Source organism: Triticum urartu, chromosome 7A (genome assembly GCF_056163025.1).
Source record: "Triticum urartu cultivar PI428250 chromosome 7A, HENAU_Tu73, whole genome shotgun sequence".
NCBI classification, from domain to species: domain Eukaryota; kingdom Viridiplantae; phylum Streptophyta; class Magnoliopsida; order Poales; family Poaceae; genus Triticum; species Triticum urartu.
In genome coordinates, this window is record NC_141879.1 from 317,934,965 (window position 1) to 317,957,721 (window position 22,757).

A 22,757-nucleotide genomic window follows, 5' to 3' on the forward strand; every position below is an offset into this window, starting at 1 on the left:
TAATTGGACATCCCCGACCCCACAGAGGTTCATCTAGTGCGAAGTAGTACTATGCCCCCCCCACATACACACTTTGAGTCGGTGGGAGGGGGCATCTCACCAAGGTGTATTGTAAGACTGACCAAGAAGAATCACCACCTTGGTCGTATAACCTCTATTGTTGTTGGGTCAAAGTCATGCACGGACGTCCACACGCGAGCGAGTGCCTGAAGACAACCACTGCGTGCATGTGGATCAAACATATGTATGAAGGGTCATGTGGTGTTTGAATATACCCAATGCACAACTTTGATGTGGCAGCGTGCTTTTGGAACCGAAAAGTCCCCACACAGAGCGAGGGTTCACGACGCGTATACTATATATATATTTAGTATTACTATTTATCACCCATGGTGCAGAATAAATTATTCTTCACCCGAGGTAATCTTACGATCGCTTCCTAAATAAATGACGTTTACAATATAAATAGTTACATGCATATTGATTCAATATGTAAAATTTGGTATAGAAAATAAAAATATAAGTTATAAGACCAGAAAAATCATATTTTATGTATGTTTTACACTATGTTCTTACATTCATAATTTTACGTAACATAAAATATTTTTTACGGCGAGTACATATTTTCTTACGTTCTCTTTTTATGTATGAAATAAGACAAATTTTACGAAGTGTAAAAATACGCTGCATTGATGTCAAAATAGAGAGGGGGTGAAGAATAACTATTCCTCACCCAGGGTGACGAATAGCGCGACCTATATAGGGATTCATGTGTATGCGAGCACTCGAACTTAGGTCTCAAATCTCACCATGATCAACGTATATAGGCCGAAGTGATGGACGTCCACTCGGGCCCACAAATATATAGGCTGTCGATGATAACCAAGCGAGGGAGAGTGTCCAAAGACAACCACTGCATGTATGTGCCCCAAACATATGCATGGACAGGCATGATTCATGCATATATGTTTGAATACCAAAAGCACAACATTTTGATGTGGCGCATGCATGCATCAAAAATCGCACAATCCCCACATAGATATGGTTCATGACGCATCGCGTGCTCCCCCCCTTCGACCTGGTGGGAGGGATTCACTACAAAAAAAATACATTTCTGCGATGATACGTGTTTGTCACAGTAGGTCACGTTTTCTGTCATGCATGTACTTCCATGACGATTTTATGACAGAATCAAGATAGTCATACTTGTGCTGTCGTAGAAGTGTTCCATGACATTACCAAAATTATCATCACGGAAGTGTCCACTTCCATGACGATAAATGACGCGTCATGGAAGTGCTTTCCTTAAGGGTGACCGATACGTGGCATCCACCATAAAGGGTCGTTGTTAAGATATCGGATCCGGTTTTGGATCCGATAACCCGTTAACAGCCCGGACCAATGGGGATTTTCCACATGTAAAATTCTCATTGGCTGGAGGAAACATGTGTTGGCTCACCGTTGGGACAGATGCCATCCACTCACTGGACAGGAGGCGCCTATGATACGTTGACACGTGGCACGGCCCAAGAGAGGCACATTCCGGTGAAAAGGCCGGCCCATTTGACTTGGTCAAAGAGGTAGCGGGCCGGCCCATGGAAAGCATGTTAACTGCCTGTTACCATATAGCCCATATACAGTCCACTAGGTCACGGGCCGTTACCGCTTACCCGAATTAGGCCTAGTAGTGTCATCTGGGCCGTCCAGTATGATTCCAGCTTGTTGTAACTTCTGGCCCATGTCTGGCCCATGACATCTTTCTGCCCATATGAGGCCCTTTGTAAATCTTGGCCCATTAATGGCTCGTGGTGAAACTGGCCCGTAATGAACAGTGTATCACTTTATACCCATTAACGGCCCATTAGTCCGTTGGCCATTTCCAGCCCGTGTTAACTTTTAGCCTTCTAAGGGCCCATTTATTCTTGGGCTCATTTCCAGGATTCAATTTCTTACGGTCCGTTACTGGCCTGTTCAGCTTGAGGGCCAAATTCAGCCCGTGGTTACAGTCGACCTGCTTGTGGCCCGTTAACACGGTGGCCTGTTTTCGTAGCGTCATCAATTACGTCCTATTAACGGCCCGTTATGGTCGGGCCATAAAACAGACGATTTCCACTCTAGCCCGTTTACGGCCCATTTTGTGGTCCGTCATTGGTCCACGAATAGTACGGCCCATGTTTGGCGAAACAATTATACGGCCCGTAGAAGGCCCATAGATGAGACGACCTATAGAAGGCCCATGGATCCTACGGCCCATAGAAGGCCCATGGATCCTACGGCCCATAGAAGTCCCATGGATCCTACGGCCCGTGGAAGGCCGATGGATCATACAGCCCATGGAGGGCCATGGTCACTACGCATGCAGCAGGACCATGGTCACAACAGTCCGTGTGTTTCCATGGTTATTGTGGCCACTAGAAAAACGTGGAAAAAGAACTACAATGACTACAAACAAACAACTAAACAAGACAATAAGTAAATAAATAAGCAAGGAACTAACGCTAGGCTATTACGACTATTACACATATTACATCCACTAGGCATCAAAGTTCGCCACCAGTGCAAATATAGGGAACAAAGAAGCATATTACATACACTGGTCGTCTAAATTGGCCACCAGTGCAAATAAACACGACAGCAAAACAAGTCCATAACTGAAACAACTTCAGAAGATCTCAAGAAACGTTATCCTGGTTATCCACCATGCTGGTAATAAGCTTAGCAATCTTATTAGCTTTGTCCTGTTTGGCGCTAAAATTCTCCAACGCTTGTTGTTGCACCAGAAAGTATGCATCTGAATGCTCCAGGGACTTCCGCAGTCCTTCCGCTTTTTGTCATAGCACATCTGATCGATGTCATTCAGCTTGTAGTTGAGACTCAAGAAACCGAACTGATTCAGACAGTGAGTTTGAATAGCTCATGCAAGCGGTAGTGGCCAGTAACTCGAACACTAAACCAAGACAGGACTTTGGGGTTGTCTCACTGTCTTCAAGATAGTTTTCCTTATCTGTTTTATCAGCTTTGCTAGAGACCAACAAGGATGTCTCACTATCCTGAACTTTATCTGCATTACTTCCTTTACCATTGCTTAATAAGGCACTCTTCCCAAATATTCTATCAGCATTCTAAAAGAAGAAACAAGCAGACACATAACATGTTTAGCATGTACTAGTATATGAAACTCATTTCGGTGAACCAGTTCATTACTAAGGTGAACATGATTAAACTACCAAGTCTTCTATTGCCAAGTAGTACATAATAAAATCATCAAACAAACATATACCTCTGTCCTATGGTCACTGCATTGTCTTGCCAAATCAAAATAGAGACATGGTTCAAATCATATCAGTTCAAGACAAAGCAGCACTGAAAGAATACAAAGCGTGGGAAACTACACGACACAACAAGATTTCAGATGGGTACCATAGGTCTACATGTACAACAACACTATTGGCTCTATTGTGATGCTAGTAATGTGCATGATATAAGAAGTCGACTGTATACACAATTGAAATTGAAATCAACAGAGCTATTGATAAGAGCAAACCTATTAAAGAAACACGCATGAACATACCTGCTGTTCCATTGGAGGTTCGATTGGATCCTTTAATTAAAAAATAAGTTTGTACGAGTAAATACAGTGATACCAGAGCAAAGCAGTATGCACGATAGCAATGGAGTCTTAAATCAGAACAGTTGTTCTTCAGGTTTAAGCACTGCTACCTCTTGAGCATGCGTTGGTTTTCCCTTGAAGAGGAAAGGGTGACGCAACAAAGTAGCTTAAGTATTTCCCTCCGTTTTTGGGAACCAAGGTATCAATCCAGTAGGAGACTACACACTAATCGCCTAGTACCTGCACAAACAAATAAGAACCTTGCAACAAACGCGATAAAGGGGTTGTCAATCCCTTCACGACCACTTGAAAAAGTGAGATCTGACAAAGATAATATGATAAATATTTTTGGTATTTTTGTTGTATAGATTGAAAAGTAAAGATTGCAAAATAAAATAAATAGTAAACTAGAATTATAGATCAGAAACTTATATGATGTAAAGTAGACCCGGGGGCCATAGTTTTCACTAGTGGCTTCTCTCAAGATAGCATATATTACGGTGGGTGAACAAATTACTGCCGAGCAATTGATAGAAAAACACATAGTTATGAGAATATCTAGGCATGATCATAAACATAGGCATCACGTCCGTGACAAGTAGACCGAAACGATTCTGCATCTACTACTATTACTCCACACATCGACCGCTATCCAGCACACATCTAGAGTATTAAGTTCATAAGAACAGAGTAACGCATTAGGCAAGATGACATGATGTAGAGGGATAAACTCAAGCAATATGATATAAACCCCATCTTTTTATCCTCGATGGCAACAATACAATATGTGTCGGTTTCCTTTCTATCATTGGGATCGAGCACCACAAGATTGAACCCAAAGCTAAGCACTTCTCCCATTGCAAGAAAGATCAATCTAGTAGGCCAAACCAAACTGATAATTCAAAGAGACTTGCAAAGATATCAAATCATGCATATAAGAATTCAGAGAAGAATCAAATATTGTTCATAGATAAACTTGATCATAAACCCACAATTCATCGAATCTCGGCAAACACACCGCAAAAAGTATTACATCGAATAGATCTCCAAGAACACCGAGGAGAACTTTGTATTGAGAACCAAAGAGAGAGAAGAAGCCATCTAGCTAATAACTATGGACCCGAAGGTCTATGGTAAACTACGCACACATCATTGGAGATGCTATGGTGTTAATGTAGAAGCCCTCCATGATCGAATCCCTCTTTGGCCGATCGCCGGAAAAGGTCCCCAGATGGGATCTCACGGGTACAGAAGGTTGCTGCAGTGGAAAAGTGGTTTCGTGGCTCCCCTGGATGTTTTCAGGGTATATGAGTGTATATATAGGCAAAAGAAGTAGGTCGGTGGAGCTTTGTGGGGCCCACGAGGGTGGGGGCGTGCCTACCCCCTGGGCGCGCCACCTTACCTCATGGCCGCCTTGTTGCTTCCTTGACCTCCACTCTAAGTATCCTGGATTGCGTTTGTTCCAAAAAGATCCTCGCGAAGGTTTCGTTCCGTTTGGATTATGTTTGATATTCCTTTTCTGCGAAACACTGAAATAGGCAAAAAAACATCAATTTGCACCGGGCCTTCGGTTAATAGGTTAGTCCCAAAAATAATATAAAAGTGCATATTAAAGCCCATTAAACATCAAAAGAGATAATATAATAGCATGGAACAATCAAAAATTATAGATACGTTGGAGACGTATCAAGCACTTGTTCTACATGAACAGAGTAAAGTAAGACGCAAGAATATAGTACTTAAAAATAGAAATTGAGCTCATAGACCTTACCACTATTGGTTCGGGACCAGTAGAGAACAAGGCGTTCTCAGTCATTGTCCAGTAAATGTGTCTCAAGAGAACGTAAGGGAATTTGATGAGTTTCTTTGGCAGTGAAGTACGTGTTCTTCAGGTAATTCCGATACTGCCACCAAGCATTCTTGAAGATAGAAGAGGTATTGGAACAGGTTACCTCATCCTGAGTTTCCAAATCGGTCCTTCTCTATAGAGAGAAATGGGAAAATTTGTTGTATTATAACCATCATGGAGGTAGAATGTATGGGACAAAGGAAAGTAATTGCCATGAATAACATTACTTACACATAACTCCTGGACAAACACCTACAACTGGCATTTTCCTTCATCTTCAGTATAATATTTCCAAGATGGGAAGATACACACATAGGATTTAACAACATCAAATGCTATAGATGCTAAACTACGACTGGATGGTTGTTCTTCCTCCACAAGAATAGGCGTACTAACTGGTGGAGTTGGGGTTCGTCGTGGTAGTACTGGCCCTTTGGGCACTAGAGCTGCCTTACTAACTACTCTTGTTTGGGAGCTCAGTGGCAGAGATGGTGCTGTGTCACCAGGAACTGGGTTACTATCTGCTGGGGTTGGAGTTAGATTGGGTGAAGCTGGTTCTCTATCCATCATAGTAGGGGTACAATCTGCGAGAGTCTGGGTTATGTGTGGTAGGGCTGGTTCTCGTGCATGTATAACCGGGGTGCTATCTCCACCAAGAGGTAGCATTGTTTTATTTAAAGACCATGTTTTTACACCGCTAGATACTGGCATCACCCGCTCCAATTCAAATGGTTGATAAACAGGAAACATAGTTGAATGTACATACATTGTATGAGAGACAGATGCAATAGATAGTGTGGAAAAAGAGGGCATGAAATAGTTGACATGTATATTGTTTAACTAAAACGGATAGCATGACATAATTTCACATATATGATGTCTATCGAAACTGGATAGCATAGCATAACATAATTCAAAGATATGATGAATAACTAAACAGGATCGCATGGCATAATTCACATACATGTTATCTAAGTAATCAGGATCGCATGATTTAATTCACATATGTGATTTATATGCTAAGCATAGGGCATTCGCATATATGATGTCTGAACTAAGAACATGGTGTTAAATATTGTGTATATGATGTCTAAACTATCCAATGCAAGACACCATATGCATGATATGAGCAGTATAACCATGCCAAGTTAGAGCATACACCTCGGTGGGGGAATAGGACTGGTCGTCTGTCTCTGAATCCATCTCTGAGGAGCTGTTAGGACCTAATAAGAGATCTGCTTCGACATGTAGCACTGTCTGCTCTGAAGGCCTTGTTTTCACTCCAGATTTTTCCATCTCCCACCCAAATGGCTAATTCACAGGAAGAGTAGTTTAATGTACAAACATTGTCGACAAATGGAAATGTAATGAAGAAAAGGATGGGCAAGATATCATTCAAATATATGATGCCTGGTTGAACAGGATGGCATTGCACATTTCACATATATTATGGCTGGCTAAAAGACATGAGACCGCATAATTCCCATATATGATATAGAAACTAAACAGGTGCATTACAGAACATGTGTAAACTAAGCAGATGACATATATGATGTGAAAATTAGGCACTACAAGTCAACATATGCATGATATGACTAACACCATCATGCCAAGGTAGAGCAAACACCTTGGGGGGGGGGGTAAATAGGAGTTGTCAGATGCGTCTGAATCTACCTCAGAACAGATATCTTCCTCTGGATTACAATCTGGAGAGGGGGGAGGGTTTGCCATTGAACCCACCATGGAGCGATGTCTGCATGACATTGTATTGCCGCACAAAACTCTTCTCTCTATCTCTACATGTTCAGCATGACTGTGTACAATATCTGAAATGCATACGAAAAAAATGATGAGATTACGTAAGGAGAGCATGCAGAAATCTAGAGTGATGGTAACAGCTAGTGGATGGGTCCAAAAATAATGATAGTAGGCTGATGATTGCTTTAATTTAATAAAAAGACAGATGATGATTGCTTTACTATTTGTTTCCCACGGAAGATGAACAACATAGGCATACCCTAAGTGAACCAGATATTAGTCAGAGATACTATTCATTGTTGCCTCGATATGTGCCCCACAACTAATTTAGTACTCAAGTTTGAACATTATTTTGGACCTGACTTGGAGTCTAAGAGGTGAACAGGACGATAAAGTAGCACGTAATTTTAAGCAATGCATAACATAAGCAGAAACAAAAGAGTGTGACCTCTCTTGTGGACCCGTGTACTCCTCAGGTTCATCTGCTGAGTTGATGATGGTGATGCCGTTGCGGTTGGTGCCGGCAGCTGGGAAGGAGATCTGAGGCAGGGAAAGATGGTTAGGATTCGTGATGTCTGGTTTGGTGGATGCTTCTGTCGATGGAGCAACTCAGGTGAGGTGGATGACGTCGCGGCCGGAGCAGGACAAGCCACACAAAGTTTCCTTCGACACCTACCTGCAACTAAAGTAATTCTATAAGGGCTCATTTGGGTTGCATGATTCTAAAAACATAGGGATAGGAAAAACACCGGAATAGGATAGGAATGCACATGGTAAACAGAGCATTTGTAAACACATGATTTTTGTCAACTTGGGTGTTTAGTTCACAGGAATTGGAAGAGTAGAGGAATGCAAAGAAACATGGCCAAAATAAAGTGAAACCATATGAAAGTGTGTACAATTAGAATGTTATTCTGCCACTAATGCACTTGGTCTTGTTTTCATGCATAGGATTTTGAAAACTAGGTCCAGGTGGATGTTTTGCTCCATTCCTTTCAACAAAATGCATGAAAAATTGAATAGTAGAGTGCCATAGGAAAATTTCCTATTGCTATGTTTTCCCGTTGAACCAAAATAGTCGTACTAGATCGACATGAATGTAGAGTAATAAGTGATGCAACAAGTGCGCAACCTCTTTGCCATAACCGTGTCGACCTTGGCATCATTGGGTTGGCCGCTGAAGAAGTTGAGGCAGAGGTGGCTGTCGGAGGTGTGGAGGAAGATCTGAGGAATCTTTAGACGACGTCCAGGGCACTGCTCTATTGTGATAGATCGTTCCATCGTTTGAACAGCTCCGATGAGCCATAAGACGTCAAGGCTGAAGCAGCACAAGACATACATCATTAATCTCAAGTGGATTCTAATAGCATCTCCAATAGATGATGTAAAATATTACCAAAAAGTGATAGATGTAAAATTTACATCACCAAAAACCACCTGACAACAACAGATGAGGTAAAAACTGTTGACTCTAAACTTAACTGTCCAAACTAAAATTTATTGTGGAATCTGAATGTTACTGTCGAAACTGAACGCAATGCTAGCAGAGAGGCACTTCACATGTAGTTTAGGGAGGTCCTGCAGTTCATCTTCAACTTGCACCCCCTGAGCCTCCAGCCACCACCGGCCCCCATGCCACCTCACTGCCTCGCCGCCCCGAAACGACTCCCCACTGCCGGTCCGCCGTTGCCTCGCCGCCCCGAAAAAACTCCCCACCACCGGTCTGCCGCCGCCCCACCGCCCTGAAACAACTCCCCACTGCCAGTTCGCCACCGCCCCGGCCAGCCCTCTAGGCCCTCCAGTGCCGAGCTTTTTCTCCGGCAATCCCCACACCACCGCCGGCGACCACTACCCCCACCCTGAACCCTAAGATAGATAGTGGGGTACCTCTCCGACAAGCCCCCCACCTTGCCATGGGTGCTTCTTCCATAACTTCGGTGAGCCCCCTTGTCCGTGTTAAAATCGGCAGATCTTGGGTAGGGGGTCCCGAACTGTGCGTCTAAGGATTGAAGGTAACAGGAGGTCAGGGACACAATGTTTACCCAGGTCCGAGCCCTCTTGATGGAGGTAATACCCTACTTCCTGCTTGATTGACTTTGATGAGTATAGGTTACAAGAGTTGATCCACCTCGAGATCGTAATGGCTAAAACCTAGATGTCTAGCCTGTGTGATTATGATTATGATTATCTCTACCAACTAAACCCTCCGGTTTATATGGACACCGGAGGGGGCTAGGGTTGTATAGAGTCGGTTTACAGGGAAAAGAATCTTCATATCCGAATGCCAAGCTTGCCTTCCACGCCAAGGAGAGTCCCATCCGGACACGGGGGGAAGCCTTGTATCTTGTATCTTCATGACCCACTAGTCCGACCCACGTCACATAGCCCGGATGCCCCGGGACCCCCTAATCCAGGACTCCCTCAGTAGCCCCTGAACCAGGCTTCAATGACGATGTGTCCGGCACGCAGATTGTCTTCGGCATTGCAAGGCGGGTTCCTCCTCTGAATACTCCAAAGTAGTTGATCAAAAGAACTATATCCGGCTCTGTACAATAGTTACAACCTTGAACCGTGAGGGAAAAATACTTAAACAAAAATAAGTTATGTCTTCTAACAACTTTTTTGGCGAGGTACTGTGCTTCGGCCTTATTATTATTTCGAACCATTTTTCAGCCTCCTTCCTCGCGTTTCGAGATGAGGTATTCGTTGACACGTCTCGTCAAGGCAGAGATCGTGTCCCCTTATTGCATGATTCTCATCAATACGGATTTGGGTAATACAACTATGCTACTTGCATGACTCCTATGAAATAGGCGAGTTTTAAGGCTCATGGGGGGACGCTCGACATTCACTGCCTTTATAAGAAGATAAAGATCTGCCTTTTACCCCACGCCTTCTTCCTCCTCAGCCTGTCTATCCTTGAGCTCAAGCGCCCCAGCTTCAACCCCTTCCGTCCCCAACTAACACTCTGACCATGTCCGGATCAAGAGCTCAGGGCAAGTGGATGGCCTCCTCCATCACGGAGGAGAACATCAAGGAACTCCAGGAAGCGGGGCATCTAGCCAAGGAAATAGCCCATCGGCTCCCTGCCAAAAAGCATATCATTCCCACACCAGAGCCCAATGAGAGGGTAGTATTCATCCCCCATTTCCTCCGCGGGCTAGGGTTTCCTCTCCACCCTTTCGTCCACAAATTCATGTTCTATTACGGGCTAGATTTCCATGATCTAGCCCCAAATTAATTCTGCAACATCTCGGCGTTCATCGTCATGTGCGAGGTGTTCCTCCGCATCCCCCCCCCCACTTCGTCCTATGGCTCAAGGTCTTCAATGTGAAGTCGAAGGTGGTTGAGGGTCAACACGCGGAGTGCGGAGGCGCCATGGTGAGCAAGCTCCCTAATGTCACCTGGCCCAAGGGGACCTTCATAGAGACCGTGAAGGGGTGGCAACAAGAGTCACTGCCTCACTGGTGTGCGTCGGTCCTAAACAAACGGTTTTTATCCCCTTTCCACGACGACATTCAGAACCATCACCAAGTGAGTGTGGGTGATACGGGGGTCCTTCCCACACGACCCAGAAACCGTTGGGGATATACGCTCCTGGCACACACGCTCGGCAAAAAGGTCATGTGCGACCGGCGAGCTCTCAAATATAGAAATACATACAGTAGTGCTTAAAAATACAATTATACAGGCGAAATCATTTCCGGTCGTAAGTACATCCCAACAGTCAGTCACCACTAAATGTTTCCTTTCGTTTATACATCCCACACAGTCACTACAGGGAAAACATTTGCGCAAGGTGGCGTAACGCAAACAATTTTGAAGAGAATGTCATGTGTGATTGTTCATTGATCCAACACTGTTTATTCCTAGAAACTGTGTGTGTTGCTTGAGGTCATCGCCCATGGTGGTTTCTCATTATCCGTTTGCAATAGGAAAACCCAATTAGTAAGCTAATTTGCCAATTAGCGGGCTAGTTGCCCTATTATTAATAATCCATAACTAATCTAATTGACATTCATATTAAGCACATAATATATTCCATTTCCATATTAGGGAAGTAGGATTTCATAATTGAAATACATCAGAGTACAACATGATATAGCTTGAGCACTCAGCTACCCCATTACACAACCGCACCAACATCAAGTTTCACATGCAACATCTAGAACCTTTCAAAATTAGCATCATAGACGGTACATAGAGAGACGCATGTCATCTGGAAAACTGCTGAAGCGGAAGGCGAATATTGAGCGTTCATTCATGTTGAAGGTCTTTGCAACTTTAGGCCAGTGCCTGTGGATGATTGACCGTCCATCCTTCGACCTCTTCAGGAACACTTCAATATTGAACCGTGGGTGTTGTATGCAAATTTCCTCGCCTCGTGACCACAGAGGTGGTTTGAGAGGTAATCATCAGTGAAGCCTGAAAACAAGGATGTGCATAAATATCTTCTCTATATTGGAAATGAGGCAATGGAATACAAAAAGGCAAGGTATAATAGTTAGTACCATCTTGTAAACCTCAGTGCTTCCCATTGTTTCCCTACAACACATATAAGGTAGTTAGTCATCAGGTTAAGTAAGGGTTCGCATGCTATCAGTAAAATATGTTGATGATAAATAAGCACATTGCAGATTCATCAGATTAATTCAAGCCACATGGAAAACCCATTTATCCAAACCAAGCATGATTAAGAACTAGGAAATGTAACACTTGTATATGTTTCTCATGTATTAAGTGCAGCCAAATTCGATTTAATCCTCACATGGTATACAATAACAGAATGTAGCGACATCAGTTGAACATCGCATTGTAGAATTGAACCAAGCAGTTAACTAAACACCACAACAAATGAACCAAACGTTAACTGAGCACCACATTGCACAATATAACATACTCCTAATAGAAGATCAGACAGTTAACCAAACCAAGCATGCTTAACAACTTGGAAATATAGCAATTGTATTGGTTTCTCATGTATTTAGTACAGCCAAATTCGATTTATTCCTCACATGGTATACAATAAGAGAATACAGCCACATCAATTGAAAATTGCGTTGCAGAATTGAACCAAGCAGTTAACTAAACACCACAACAAATGAACCAAACATTAACTGAGCACCACATTACACAATATAACATACTCCTAATAGAAGATCAGACAGTTAACCAAACCAAGCATGCTTAACAACGTGGAAATATAGCAATTGTATTTGTTTCTCATGTATTTAGTATAGCCAAATTCGATTTATTCCTCACATGGTATACAATAACAGAATGCACCACAACAATTGAACATCGCATTGCAGAATTGAACCAAGCAGTTAACTAAACACCATAACAAGTGAACAAAGCCACAACAAATGAACCAAGCAGTTAAGTAAACACCAATTGAACAATATAACATACTCCTAATAGAAGATCAGACAGTTAACCAAACAAGGCATGCTTAACAACTTGGAAATATTGCACCCTGAAGAATTGAACATCACATTTGTAGAATTGAACCAAGCAGTTAATTGAACACCACATTGCATGACATATAGAACATATACACTACAGCAAAAGATTGCATGGTGAAAGTAGATAGCGCAATTCACTAGAATTTGTTAAGGAGAGGCAGTAGCTAGCAAACTGAACATGGGTCCTTATAGTGAGCTAATAAGACAAGCTACTCCTCAATGTCGAAGATATCGATGACGATTGGCTCATTGGACATGGAAGAGGGCGAGGCCTCCACATTGTGGGTCCCCTCGTTGTAGTGGTGAGTTGTCTGAGCCGCTCTGGGCACCAACCTTCTAGCTCTCGAGATGAGGTAAGCACGTGCACGCTGAGAAAACACCTCGTAGTCTTCATCGAAGGAACCAACGATAGCCTCGAGAAAACACCACGAATTGTCATTTAAAGCAGCCAACCATGTCGCGGCGTCAGCGTGCGAGGCATCAACGGTGGCCTCGACGGCGAGGTGCTCCTCCAAGATCTGGGGGTCGGCACGAATCGCAGCCATCGCAACCTCATCCGCGTGTGCGGCCGCGATTTGCTTCTCCAGTTCCAAATGCTCCTTCAGGTCCTGGCTATACTGCATGCACCATGGCTTAGGCCGGCGCTTATTTGGTGGAGGGGTCGGTGATTTGGGTGGAAGGTGTCGCGCTCGCGCCGGCGGTCAGGGCATGTGGGATGTGGAAGGAGGAGAAGGATGGGGGTCGGGTGTGGATTACCTGCCTGGATAGGCGAGACCGAGCAGCGTGAAGGAGGGTCGCCTGCGAGGAGGCGGCAGCGCTGCAAGCAAGGAGTGAAGGTTTCAACTTGGAAAGGAAGGCGGAAAGAGGGGAAATGTGTCTTTTAAGGGGGAGGGGGCGGGGAGGTAAATATTTCGGCGGAAGCCAAAAATTTGGAATCGCTTTAGACAAAAAATTGGCGCGCAAAGTGTCATCAGACACGGTCCCTTATTCAGACACGGTCCAAAGATATTTTGTGCTGCATCTCACATAGTTGGTTATAATAAACTGTGTGGGATCTACTTGATTTTTGGTCTTGATTTGGATTACATAATGGGGTCACAACAGCCATGGACGGTGTTTGAATTCCTATTCCTTTTATCTAAAGTGATCATAAAAGAATTGGAATTATTCAGGTTTCGTTTGGACATTTTGATGCATTAAGTGAGTTTTCAATGCATTTATGTGCATAATTCAAATTTGAACTACATGCACATGGTCCAGTGCATATAAATTCGTTGAAAAATCAAATATTTGTCCTTGGGTGCATGCTTAGGTCCCATGCAAGAAATGGGAATGAATTTCAAACACCATGGCACCGTTGATTGCCGGCAAAACATTGAGATGCCTGGTATTTTAATTCTAATAAATCCAAAACTTGTCTGAAATTCCTGAAACTTGGCATGCGATCATGGAGCGGCATCAACATGCCGTGGTACAAATTTTGTCCCATTTGGGGCAGGTTTGGGTATATGCTTCTCACAAACCGGAGCTTCTCACAACAAGCACGATGGTTTTCGGTAGGGAACGTCCCACCTTTGGGGACGAAACGATACCCATTGCCTCTTATTACTTTCAAGTTTTTTTCTCGTCTCAACATAGAACAACAGGAGTGTTGTGTGATTTTTTGTGATTTTTTGGGGTTCGTTTGGACATTTTTATGCATTAACTGAGTTTCCAATGCATTTTTGTGCATAATTGAAATTTGAACTACATGCGCATGCTCCAGTGCATATAAATCGGTTGAAAAATCAAATCTGTGTGCTTGGGTGCATGCTTAGGTCCCATGCAAGAAATGGGAATGAATTTCAAACACCAGGGCACCGTTGGTTGCTGGCAAAACATTGAGATGCCTGATTTTTAAATTCTAGTAAATCCAAAACTCGTCTGAAATTCATGAAACTTGGCATGCTATCATGGAGCGGCATCAAAATGTCGTGGTACAAATTGTGTCCCATTTGGGGCAGGTTTGGGTAAGTTCTTCTCACAAACCGGAGCTTCCACAACAAGCATGATGGTTTTCAGTAGGGAACGTCCCACCTTTAGGGACGAAACGATATCCATTGCCTCTTATTTCTTTCAAGTTTTTTCTCGTGTCAACATAGAACAACAGGAGTATTGTGTGAATTTTTGTGATTTTTCGGGGTTCGTTTGGACATTTTTATGCATTAATTGAGTTTTCAATGCATCTATGTGCATAATTCAAATTTCAACTACATGTGCATGCTCCAGTGCATATAAATTGGTTGAAAAATCAAATCTGTGTGCTTGGGTGCATGCTTAGGTCCCATGCAAGAAATGGGAATGAATTTCAAACACCAGGGCGCCATTGATTACCGGCAAAACATTGAGATGCCTGGTGTTTAAATTCTGGTAAATCCAAAACTCATTTGAAATTCATCTAACTTGGCATGCTATCTTGGAAGGGCATCAACATGCCATGGTACAAATTTTGTCCCATTTGCGGCAGGTTTGGGTATATGCTTCTCACAAACCGGAGCTTCCCACAACAAGCATGATGGTTTTTGGTAGGGAACGTCCCACCTTTGGGGACGAAACGATATCCATTGCCTCTTATTGCTTTCTAGTTTTTTTCTCATGTCAACGTAGAACAACAGGAGTGTTGTGTGAATTTTTGTGATTTTTCGGGGTTCGTTTGGACACTTTTATGCATTAACTGAGTGTTCAATGCATTTATGTGCATAATTCAAATTTGAACTACATGCGCATGCTCTAGTGCATATAAATTGCACTACTGCAGGATGCTGCTAGCGCGACACTATGATCAGAGACCCTTCAAGAAACTCTGTGCGATGCCATAATCACAAATGGTGCTGTATGAAAATCGTCAGAAATGTGTAAAAAGTTTGCAATGTCGGATGCATCAAACACGGTTTAGGTTTTAGTTGCATGTGCGATGAGGGGCATATGGTTCAGTTCAATGAACTGTTTGCGATGAGGAGGAACAAAAGAAACGGGCAGCCAGATGGAGGTGTGTGCGATGCACAGCATACGGTTCACTCGGATGAACTGTTTGTGATTAGGCAACAGAAAAGAAATGGTCAACCAGATCAAAGGTGTGTGCAATATATGGCATGCAGTTCACTCGGATGAACTGTTTGCGTTGAGACGTGAGAACAGAAGCGGTTTAAGTTAACAAGATGTGTGTGATACGCGACAAACAGGTCTGTAATAAGAAATGTGTCTGAAGACCGATAAGAACACAGACATTTGCTGCTAATAAGACGTGTGTGTTGCGCGATGGGATTGCATACAGAACAACAATACACACACACACACACTTATAAGGACATGCTTGCATAACTAAATTAAACATCCACTTACATAGGTGGCTACTACAACCATGGCATTTGCACACACCAAAGTAAACTATTACATGCATAATTACATAGGTGGCTACTACACATATGACATTTCTACACACACCAATACACTAAATTATATATTTCATGCATGATTAACTATCATAAATGATCATCTGATCACCATCTACTTCTTGTGACGCTTGCTCTTCTTGTGGCTCGATCCGGGCTCGTCAATTTGGGTAACGAGGCACTTCCTCATGTCAACGATCCGCCTGTGCATCTTGTAGCATCTATACATGCTCTTGGCCGCGAACCTGAGGTGAGGTTCATCCAGTTGCCACATCCAGGACTTGTGCCAGGATACGGGACTTGTTCTCTGGGCATCTTGCTTCATCTTTTCATAGTAGGGGTTGATGATGGCCGAGGTGAGTTCGACCAGGGAGTCCTGCTTCGTGCTGCCACAAACCCTATAGTGGTCACGGATTTCGACAAGGTTCTTGCAGGCCAAGCCCGTAACACTGAGCGCTTTTACATCGTCTTTGGTATCCACCATGGCGAACTTGTAGTTGGTGTTGTTGACAAACCTGTTGAAACGGTCGCAAAGCTCTGTGGCCATGCAGTAGTGGTAGATGAGGACATGATGGCGCACGCACAACTGGGTGACGGCAACCTTCTGATCTATGCCGGGACGACCGGCGGTGTACTGGAGGTCAATGCCGACCACCTTGTACTTGTCTCCAGAAAGCAACTTCTTAATGTTGTTGATGTAGTCGTCCACCACGGTCGGGTTGATGGTGTACACCACCGAGAGATCCGTCTCCCTCACGTGGGTCTCCACTCTATGCTCGACGAACTCCATTTGTACCATGGCATGTTGATGCCGCTCCATGATAGCATGCCAAGGTTCATGAATTTCAGATGAGTTTTGGATTTACTAGAATTTAAAAACCAGGCATCTCAATGTTTTGCCAGCAATCAATGGTGCCCCGGTGTTTGTAATTCATTCCCATTTATTGCATGGGACCTAAGTATGCACCAAAGGACACATATGTGATTTTTCAACCAATTTTATATGCACTGAAGCATGTGCATGTAGTTCAAACTTGAATTATGCATATAAAATGCATTGAAACTTAGTTAATTCATAAAATTGTCCAAACGAACCCCGAAAAATTACAAAAATTCGCACAACACTCCTGTTGTTCTATGTTGACACGAGAAAAAAAATTGAAAGCAATAAGAGGCAATGGCTATCGTTTCATCACCGAAGGTGGGACGTTTCCTACCAAAAACCATCATGCTTGTTGTGACAAGCTCCGGTTTGTGAGAAGCATATACACAAACCTGCCCCAAATGGGACAAAATTTGTAACATGGCATGTTGATGCCGCTCCATGATAGCATGCCAAGTTTCATAAATTTCAGACGTGTTTTGGGTTTACTAGAATTTAAAAACCAGGCATCTCAATGTTTTGCCAGCATTAAATGGTGCCCCGGTGTTTGAAATTCATTCCTATTTCTTGCATGGGACCTAAGCATGCACCAAAGGACACAAATTTGATTTTCCAACCAATTTATATGCATTAGAGCTTGTGCATGTAGTTCAAATTTAAATTATGCACATAAAATGCATTGAAAACTCAGTTAATGCATAAAAATGTCCAAACGAAGCTCGAAAAATCATTAAAATTTGCACAACACTCCTGTTGTTCTTTGTTGACACGAGAAAAAAAATTGAAAGCAATAAGAGGCAATGGTTATCGTTTCGTCCCCAAAGGTCGGACGTTCCCTACCGAAAACCATCATGCTTGTTGTCAGAAGCTCCAGTTTGTGTGAAGCATATACACAAACCTGCCCCAAATGGGACAAAATTTGTACTGCTTCATGTTGATGCTGGTCCATGATAGCATGCCAAGTTTCCTGAATTTCAGACGAGTTTTGGATTTACTAGAATTTAAAAACCAGTCATCTCAATGTTTTGCCAGCAATCAATGGTGCCCCGGTGTTTGAAATTCATTCCCATTTCCTGCATGGTACCTAAGCATACACCCAAGGGCTCGTATTTTATTTTTCAACCAATTTATGTGCACCGGAGCACGGGCGTGTAGTTCAAATTTGAATTATGCACATAAAATTCTTTGAAAACTCAGTTAATGCATAAAAAGTCCAAACGAACCCCAAAAAGTCACAAAAATTCGCACAACACTCCTATTGTTCTATGTTGACACGAAAAAGAATATGAAAGCCATAAGACGCAATTTATATTGTTTCGTCCCCAAAGGTGGGATGTTCCCTACCGAAAACCATCATGCTTGTTGTTAGAAGCTCCAGTTTGTGAGAAGCATATACCCAAACCTGCCCCAAATGGGACAAAATTTGTACCACAACATGTTGGTGCCTCTCCACGATAGCATGCCATGGTTCATGAATTTTCGACGAGTTTTCGATTTACTAGAATTTAAAAACCAGGCATATCAATGTTTTGCGGCAATCAACGGTGCCCCGGTGTTTGAAATTCATTCCCATTTCTTGCATGGGACCTAAGCATGCACCCAAGGACACATATTTTATTTTTCAACCAATTTATATGCACTGGAGCATGTGCATGTAGTTCAAATTTGAATTATGCACATAAAATGCATTGAAAACTGAGTTAATGCATAAAAATGTACAAACGAATCCCGAAAAATCAAAAAATTTGCACAACACTCATGTTGTTCTATGTTGACACGAGAATTTTTTTTGAAAGCAATAAGAGGAAATGGATGTCGTTTTGTCCCCAAAGGTGGGACGTTCCTTGCCGAAAACCATCATGCTTGTTGTCAGAAGCTCCGGTTTGTGAGAAGCATATACCCAAACCTGCCCCAAATGGGACAAAATTTTTACCACGGCATGTTGATGCCGCTCCATGATAGCATGCCAAGTTTCATGAATTTCAGACGAGTTTTGGATTTACTAGAATTAAAAAACCAGGAATCTCAATGTTTCGCCCGCAATCAACGGTGCCCCGGGGTTTGAAAATCATTCCCATTTCTTGCATAGGACCTAAGCATGCACCCAAGGACACATATTTGATTTTTCCACCAATTTATATGCACTTGAGCATGTGCATGTAGTTCAAATTGCAATTATCCACATAAAATGCATTGAAAACTCAGTTAATGCATAAAAATGTCCAAACGAACCCCGAAAAATCACAAAAATTCGCACAACACTCATGTTGTTCAATGTTGACACGAGAATTTTTTTTGAAAGCAATAATAGGCAATGGATATCGTTTCGTCCCCAAATGTGGGACGTTCCCTACCGAAACCATCATGCTTGTTGTCAGAACCTCCGGTTTGTGAGAAGCATATACCCAAACCTGCCCCAAATGGGATAAAATTTGTACCACGGCATGTTGATGCCGCTCCATGACAGAATGCCAAATTACATGAATTTCAGACGAGTTTTGGATTTACTAGAATTTAAAAACCAGACATCTCAATGTTTTGCCGGCTATCAACGGTGCCCTGGTGTTTGAAATTCATTCCCATTTCTTGCATGGGACCTAAGCTTGCACCCAAGGAACCAGATATGATTTTTCAACCAATTTATATGCACTCGAGCATGTGCATGTAGTTCAAATTTGAATTATGCGCATAAAATGCATTAAAAACTCAGTTAATGCATAAAAATGTCCAAACGAACCCCGAAAAATCACAAAAATTCGCACAACCCTCCTGTTGTTCTATGTTGTCACGAGAAAAAAATTTGAAAGCAATAAGAGGCAATGGATATCGTTTCGTCCCCAAAGGTGGGACGTTTCCTACCGAAAACCGTCATGCTTGTTGTGAGAAGCTCCGGTTTGGGAGAAGCATATACCCAATCCTGCCCCAAATGGGACAAATTTGTACCATGGCATGTTGATGCCGCTCCATGATACCATGCCAAGTTTCATGAATTTCAGACGAATTTTGGATTTACTAGAATTTAAAAACCAGGCATCTCAATGTTCTGCCGGCAATCAATGGTGCCCCGGTGTTCGAAATTCATTCCCATTTCTTGCATGGGACCTAAGCATGCACCCAAGGACACAGATTTGATTTTCAACCAATTTATATGCACTGGAGCATGTGCATGTAGTTCAAATTTAAATTATGCACATAAAATGCATTGAAAACTCAGTTAATGCATAAAAATTTCCAAACGAACCTCGAAAAATCACAAAAATTCGCACAACACTCCTATTGTTCTATGTTGACACGAGTAAAAAATTTGAAAGCAATAAGAGGTAATGGTTATCGTTTCGTCCCCAAAGGTCGGACATTCCCTACCAAAAACCATCATGCTTGTTGTCAGAAGCTCTGGTTTGTGAGAAGCATATACCCAAACCTGCCCTAAATGGGACAAAATTTGTACCACGGCATGTTGATGCCGCTCCATGATAGCATGCCAAGTTTCATGAATTCCAGACGAGTTTTGGATTTACTTCAACTGAAAAACCAAGAATCTCAATGTTTCGCCGGCAATCAACGGTGCCCCGGGGTTTGAAATTCATTCCCATTACTTGCATAGGACCTAAGCATGCACCCAACGACACATATTTGATTTTTCCACCAATTTATATGCACTTGAGCATGTGCATGTAGTTTAAATTTGAATTATCCACATAAAATGCATTGAAAACTCAGTTAATGCATAAAATTGTCCAAACGAACCCCGAAAAATCACAAAAATTCGCACAACACTCATGTTGCTCTATGTTGACACGAGAATTTTTTTTGAAAGCAATAAGAGGCAATGTATATCGTTTCGTCCCCAAAGGTGGGACGTTCCTTACCGAAACCATCATGCTTGTTGTCAGAAGCTCCGGTTTGTGAGAAGAATATACCCAAACCTGCCCAAAATGGGACAAAATTTGTACCACGACAAGTTGATGCCGCTCCACGATAGCATGCCATGGTTCATGAATTTCAAACGATTTTTCGATTTACTAGAATTTGAAAACCAGGCATCTCAATGTTTTTTTGGCAATCAACGGTGCCCCAGTGTTTGAAATTCATTCCCATTTCTTGCGTGGTACCTAAGCATGCACCCAAGGACACATATTTGATTTTTCAACAAATTTATATGCACTGGAGCATGTGCATGTAGTTCAAATTTGAATTATGCACATAAAATGCATTGAAAACTCAGTTAATGCATAAAATTGTCCAAACGAACCCTAAAAAATCACAAAAATTCGCACAACCATCCTGTTGTTCTATGTTGACACGAGAATTTTTTTTGAAAGCAATAAGAGGCTATGGATATCGTTTCATCCCCAAAGGTGGGACGTTTCCTACCGAAAACCATCATGCTTGTCGTAAGAAGCTCCGGTTTGGGAGAAGCATATACCCAAACCTGCCCCAAATGGGACAAAATTTGTACCGCGTCATGTTGATGCTGCTCCATGATAGCATGCCAAGTTTCATGAATTTCAGACGAGTTTTGGATTTACTAGAATTTAAAAACGAGTCATCTCAATGTTTTACCAGCAATCAACGGTGCCCCGGTGTTTGAAATTCATTCCCATTTCTTGCATGGGACCTAAGCATACACCCAAGGGCTCATATTTTATTTTTCAACCAATTTATGTGCACCGGAGCACGTGCGCGTAGTTCAAATTTGAATTATGCACATAAAATTCTTTGAAAACTCAGTTAATGCATAAAAAGTCCAAAGGAACCCCAAAAAGTCACAAAAATTCGCACAACACTCCTATTGTTCTATGTTGACACAAGAAAGAATTTGAAAGCCATAAGACGCAATTTATATTGTTTCGTCCCCAAAGGTGGGACGTTCCCTACCGAAAACCATCATGCTTGTTGTTAGAAGCTCCGGTTTGTGAGAAGCATATACCCAAACCTGCCCCAAATGGGACAAAATTTGTACCACAACATGTTGATGCCGCTCCATGATAGCATGCTATGGTTCATGAATTTCAGACGAGTTTTCGATTTACTAGAATTTAAAAACCAGGCATATCAATGTTTTGCCGACAATCAACGGTGCCCCGGTGTTTGAAATTCATTCCCATTTCTTGCATGGGACCTAAGCATGCACCCAAGGACACATATTTGATTTTTCAACCAATTTATATGCACTGGAGCATGTGCATGTAGTTCAAATTTGAATTATGCACATAAAATGCATTGAAAACTCAGTTAATGCATAAAAATGTCCAAACGAATCCCGAAAAATCACAAAAATTCGCACAACACTCATGTTGTTCTATGTGGACACGAGAATTTTTTTGAAAGCAATAAGAGGAAATGGACGTCGTTTTGTCCCCGAAGGTGGGACGTTCCCTACCGAAAACCATCATGCTTGTTGTCAGAAGCTCCGGTTTGTGAGAAGCATATACCCAAACCTGCCCAAAATGGGACAAAATTTTTACCACGGCATGTTGATGCCGCTCCTTGATAGCATGCCAAGTTTCATGAATTTCAGACGAGTTTTGGATTTACTAGAATTAAAAAACGAGGAATCTAAATGTTTCGCCCGCAATCAACGGTGCCCCGGGGTTTGAAATTCATTCCCATTTCTTGCATAGGACCTATGCATGCACCCAAGGACACATATTTGATTTTTCCACCAATTTATATGGACTTGAGGATGTGCATGTAGTACAAATTTGAACACATAAAATGCATTGAAAACTCAGTTAATGCATAAAAATGTCCAAACGAA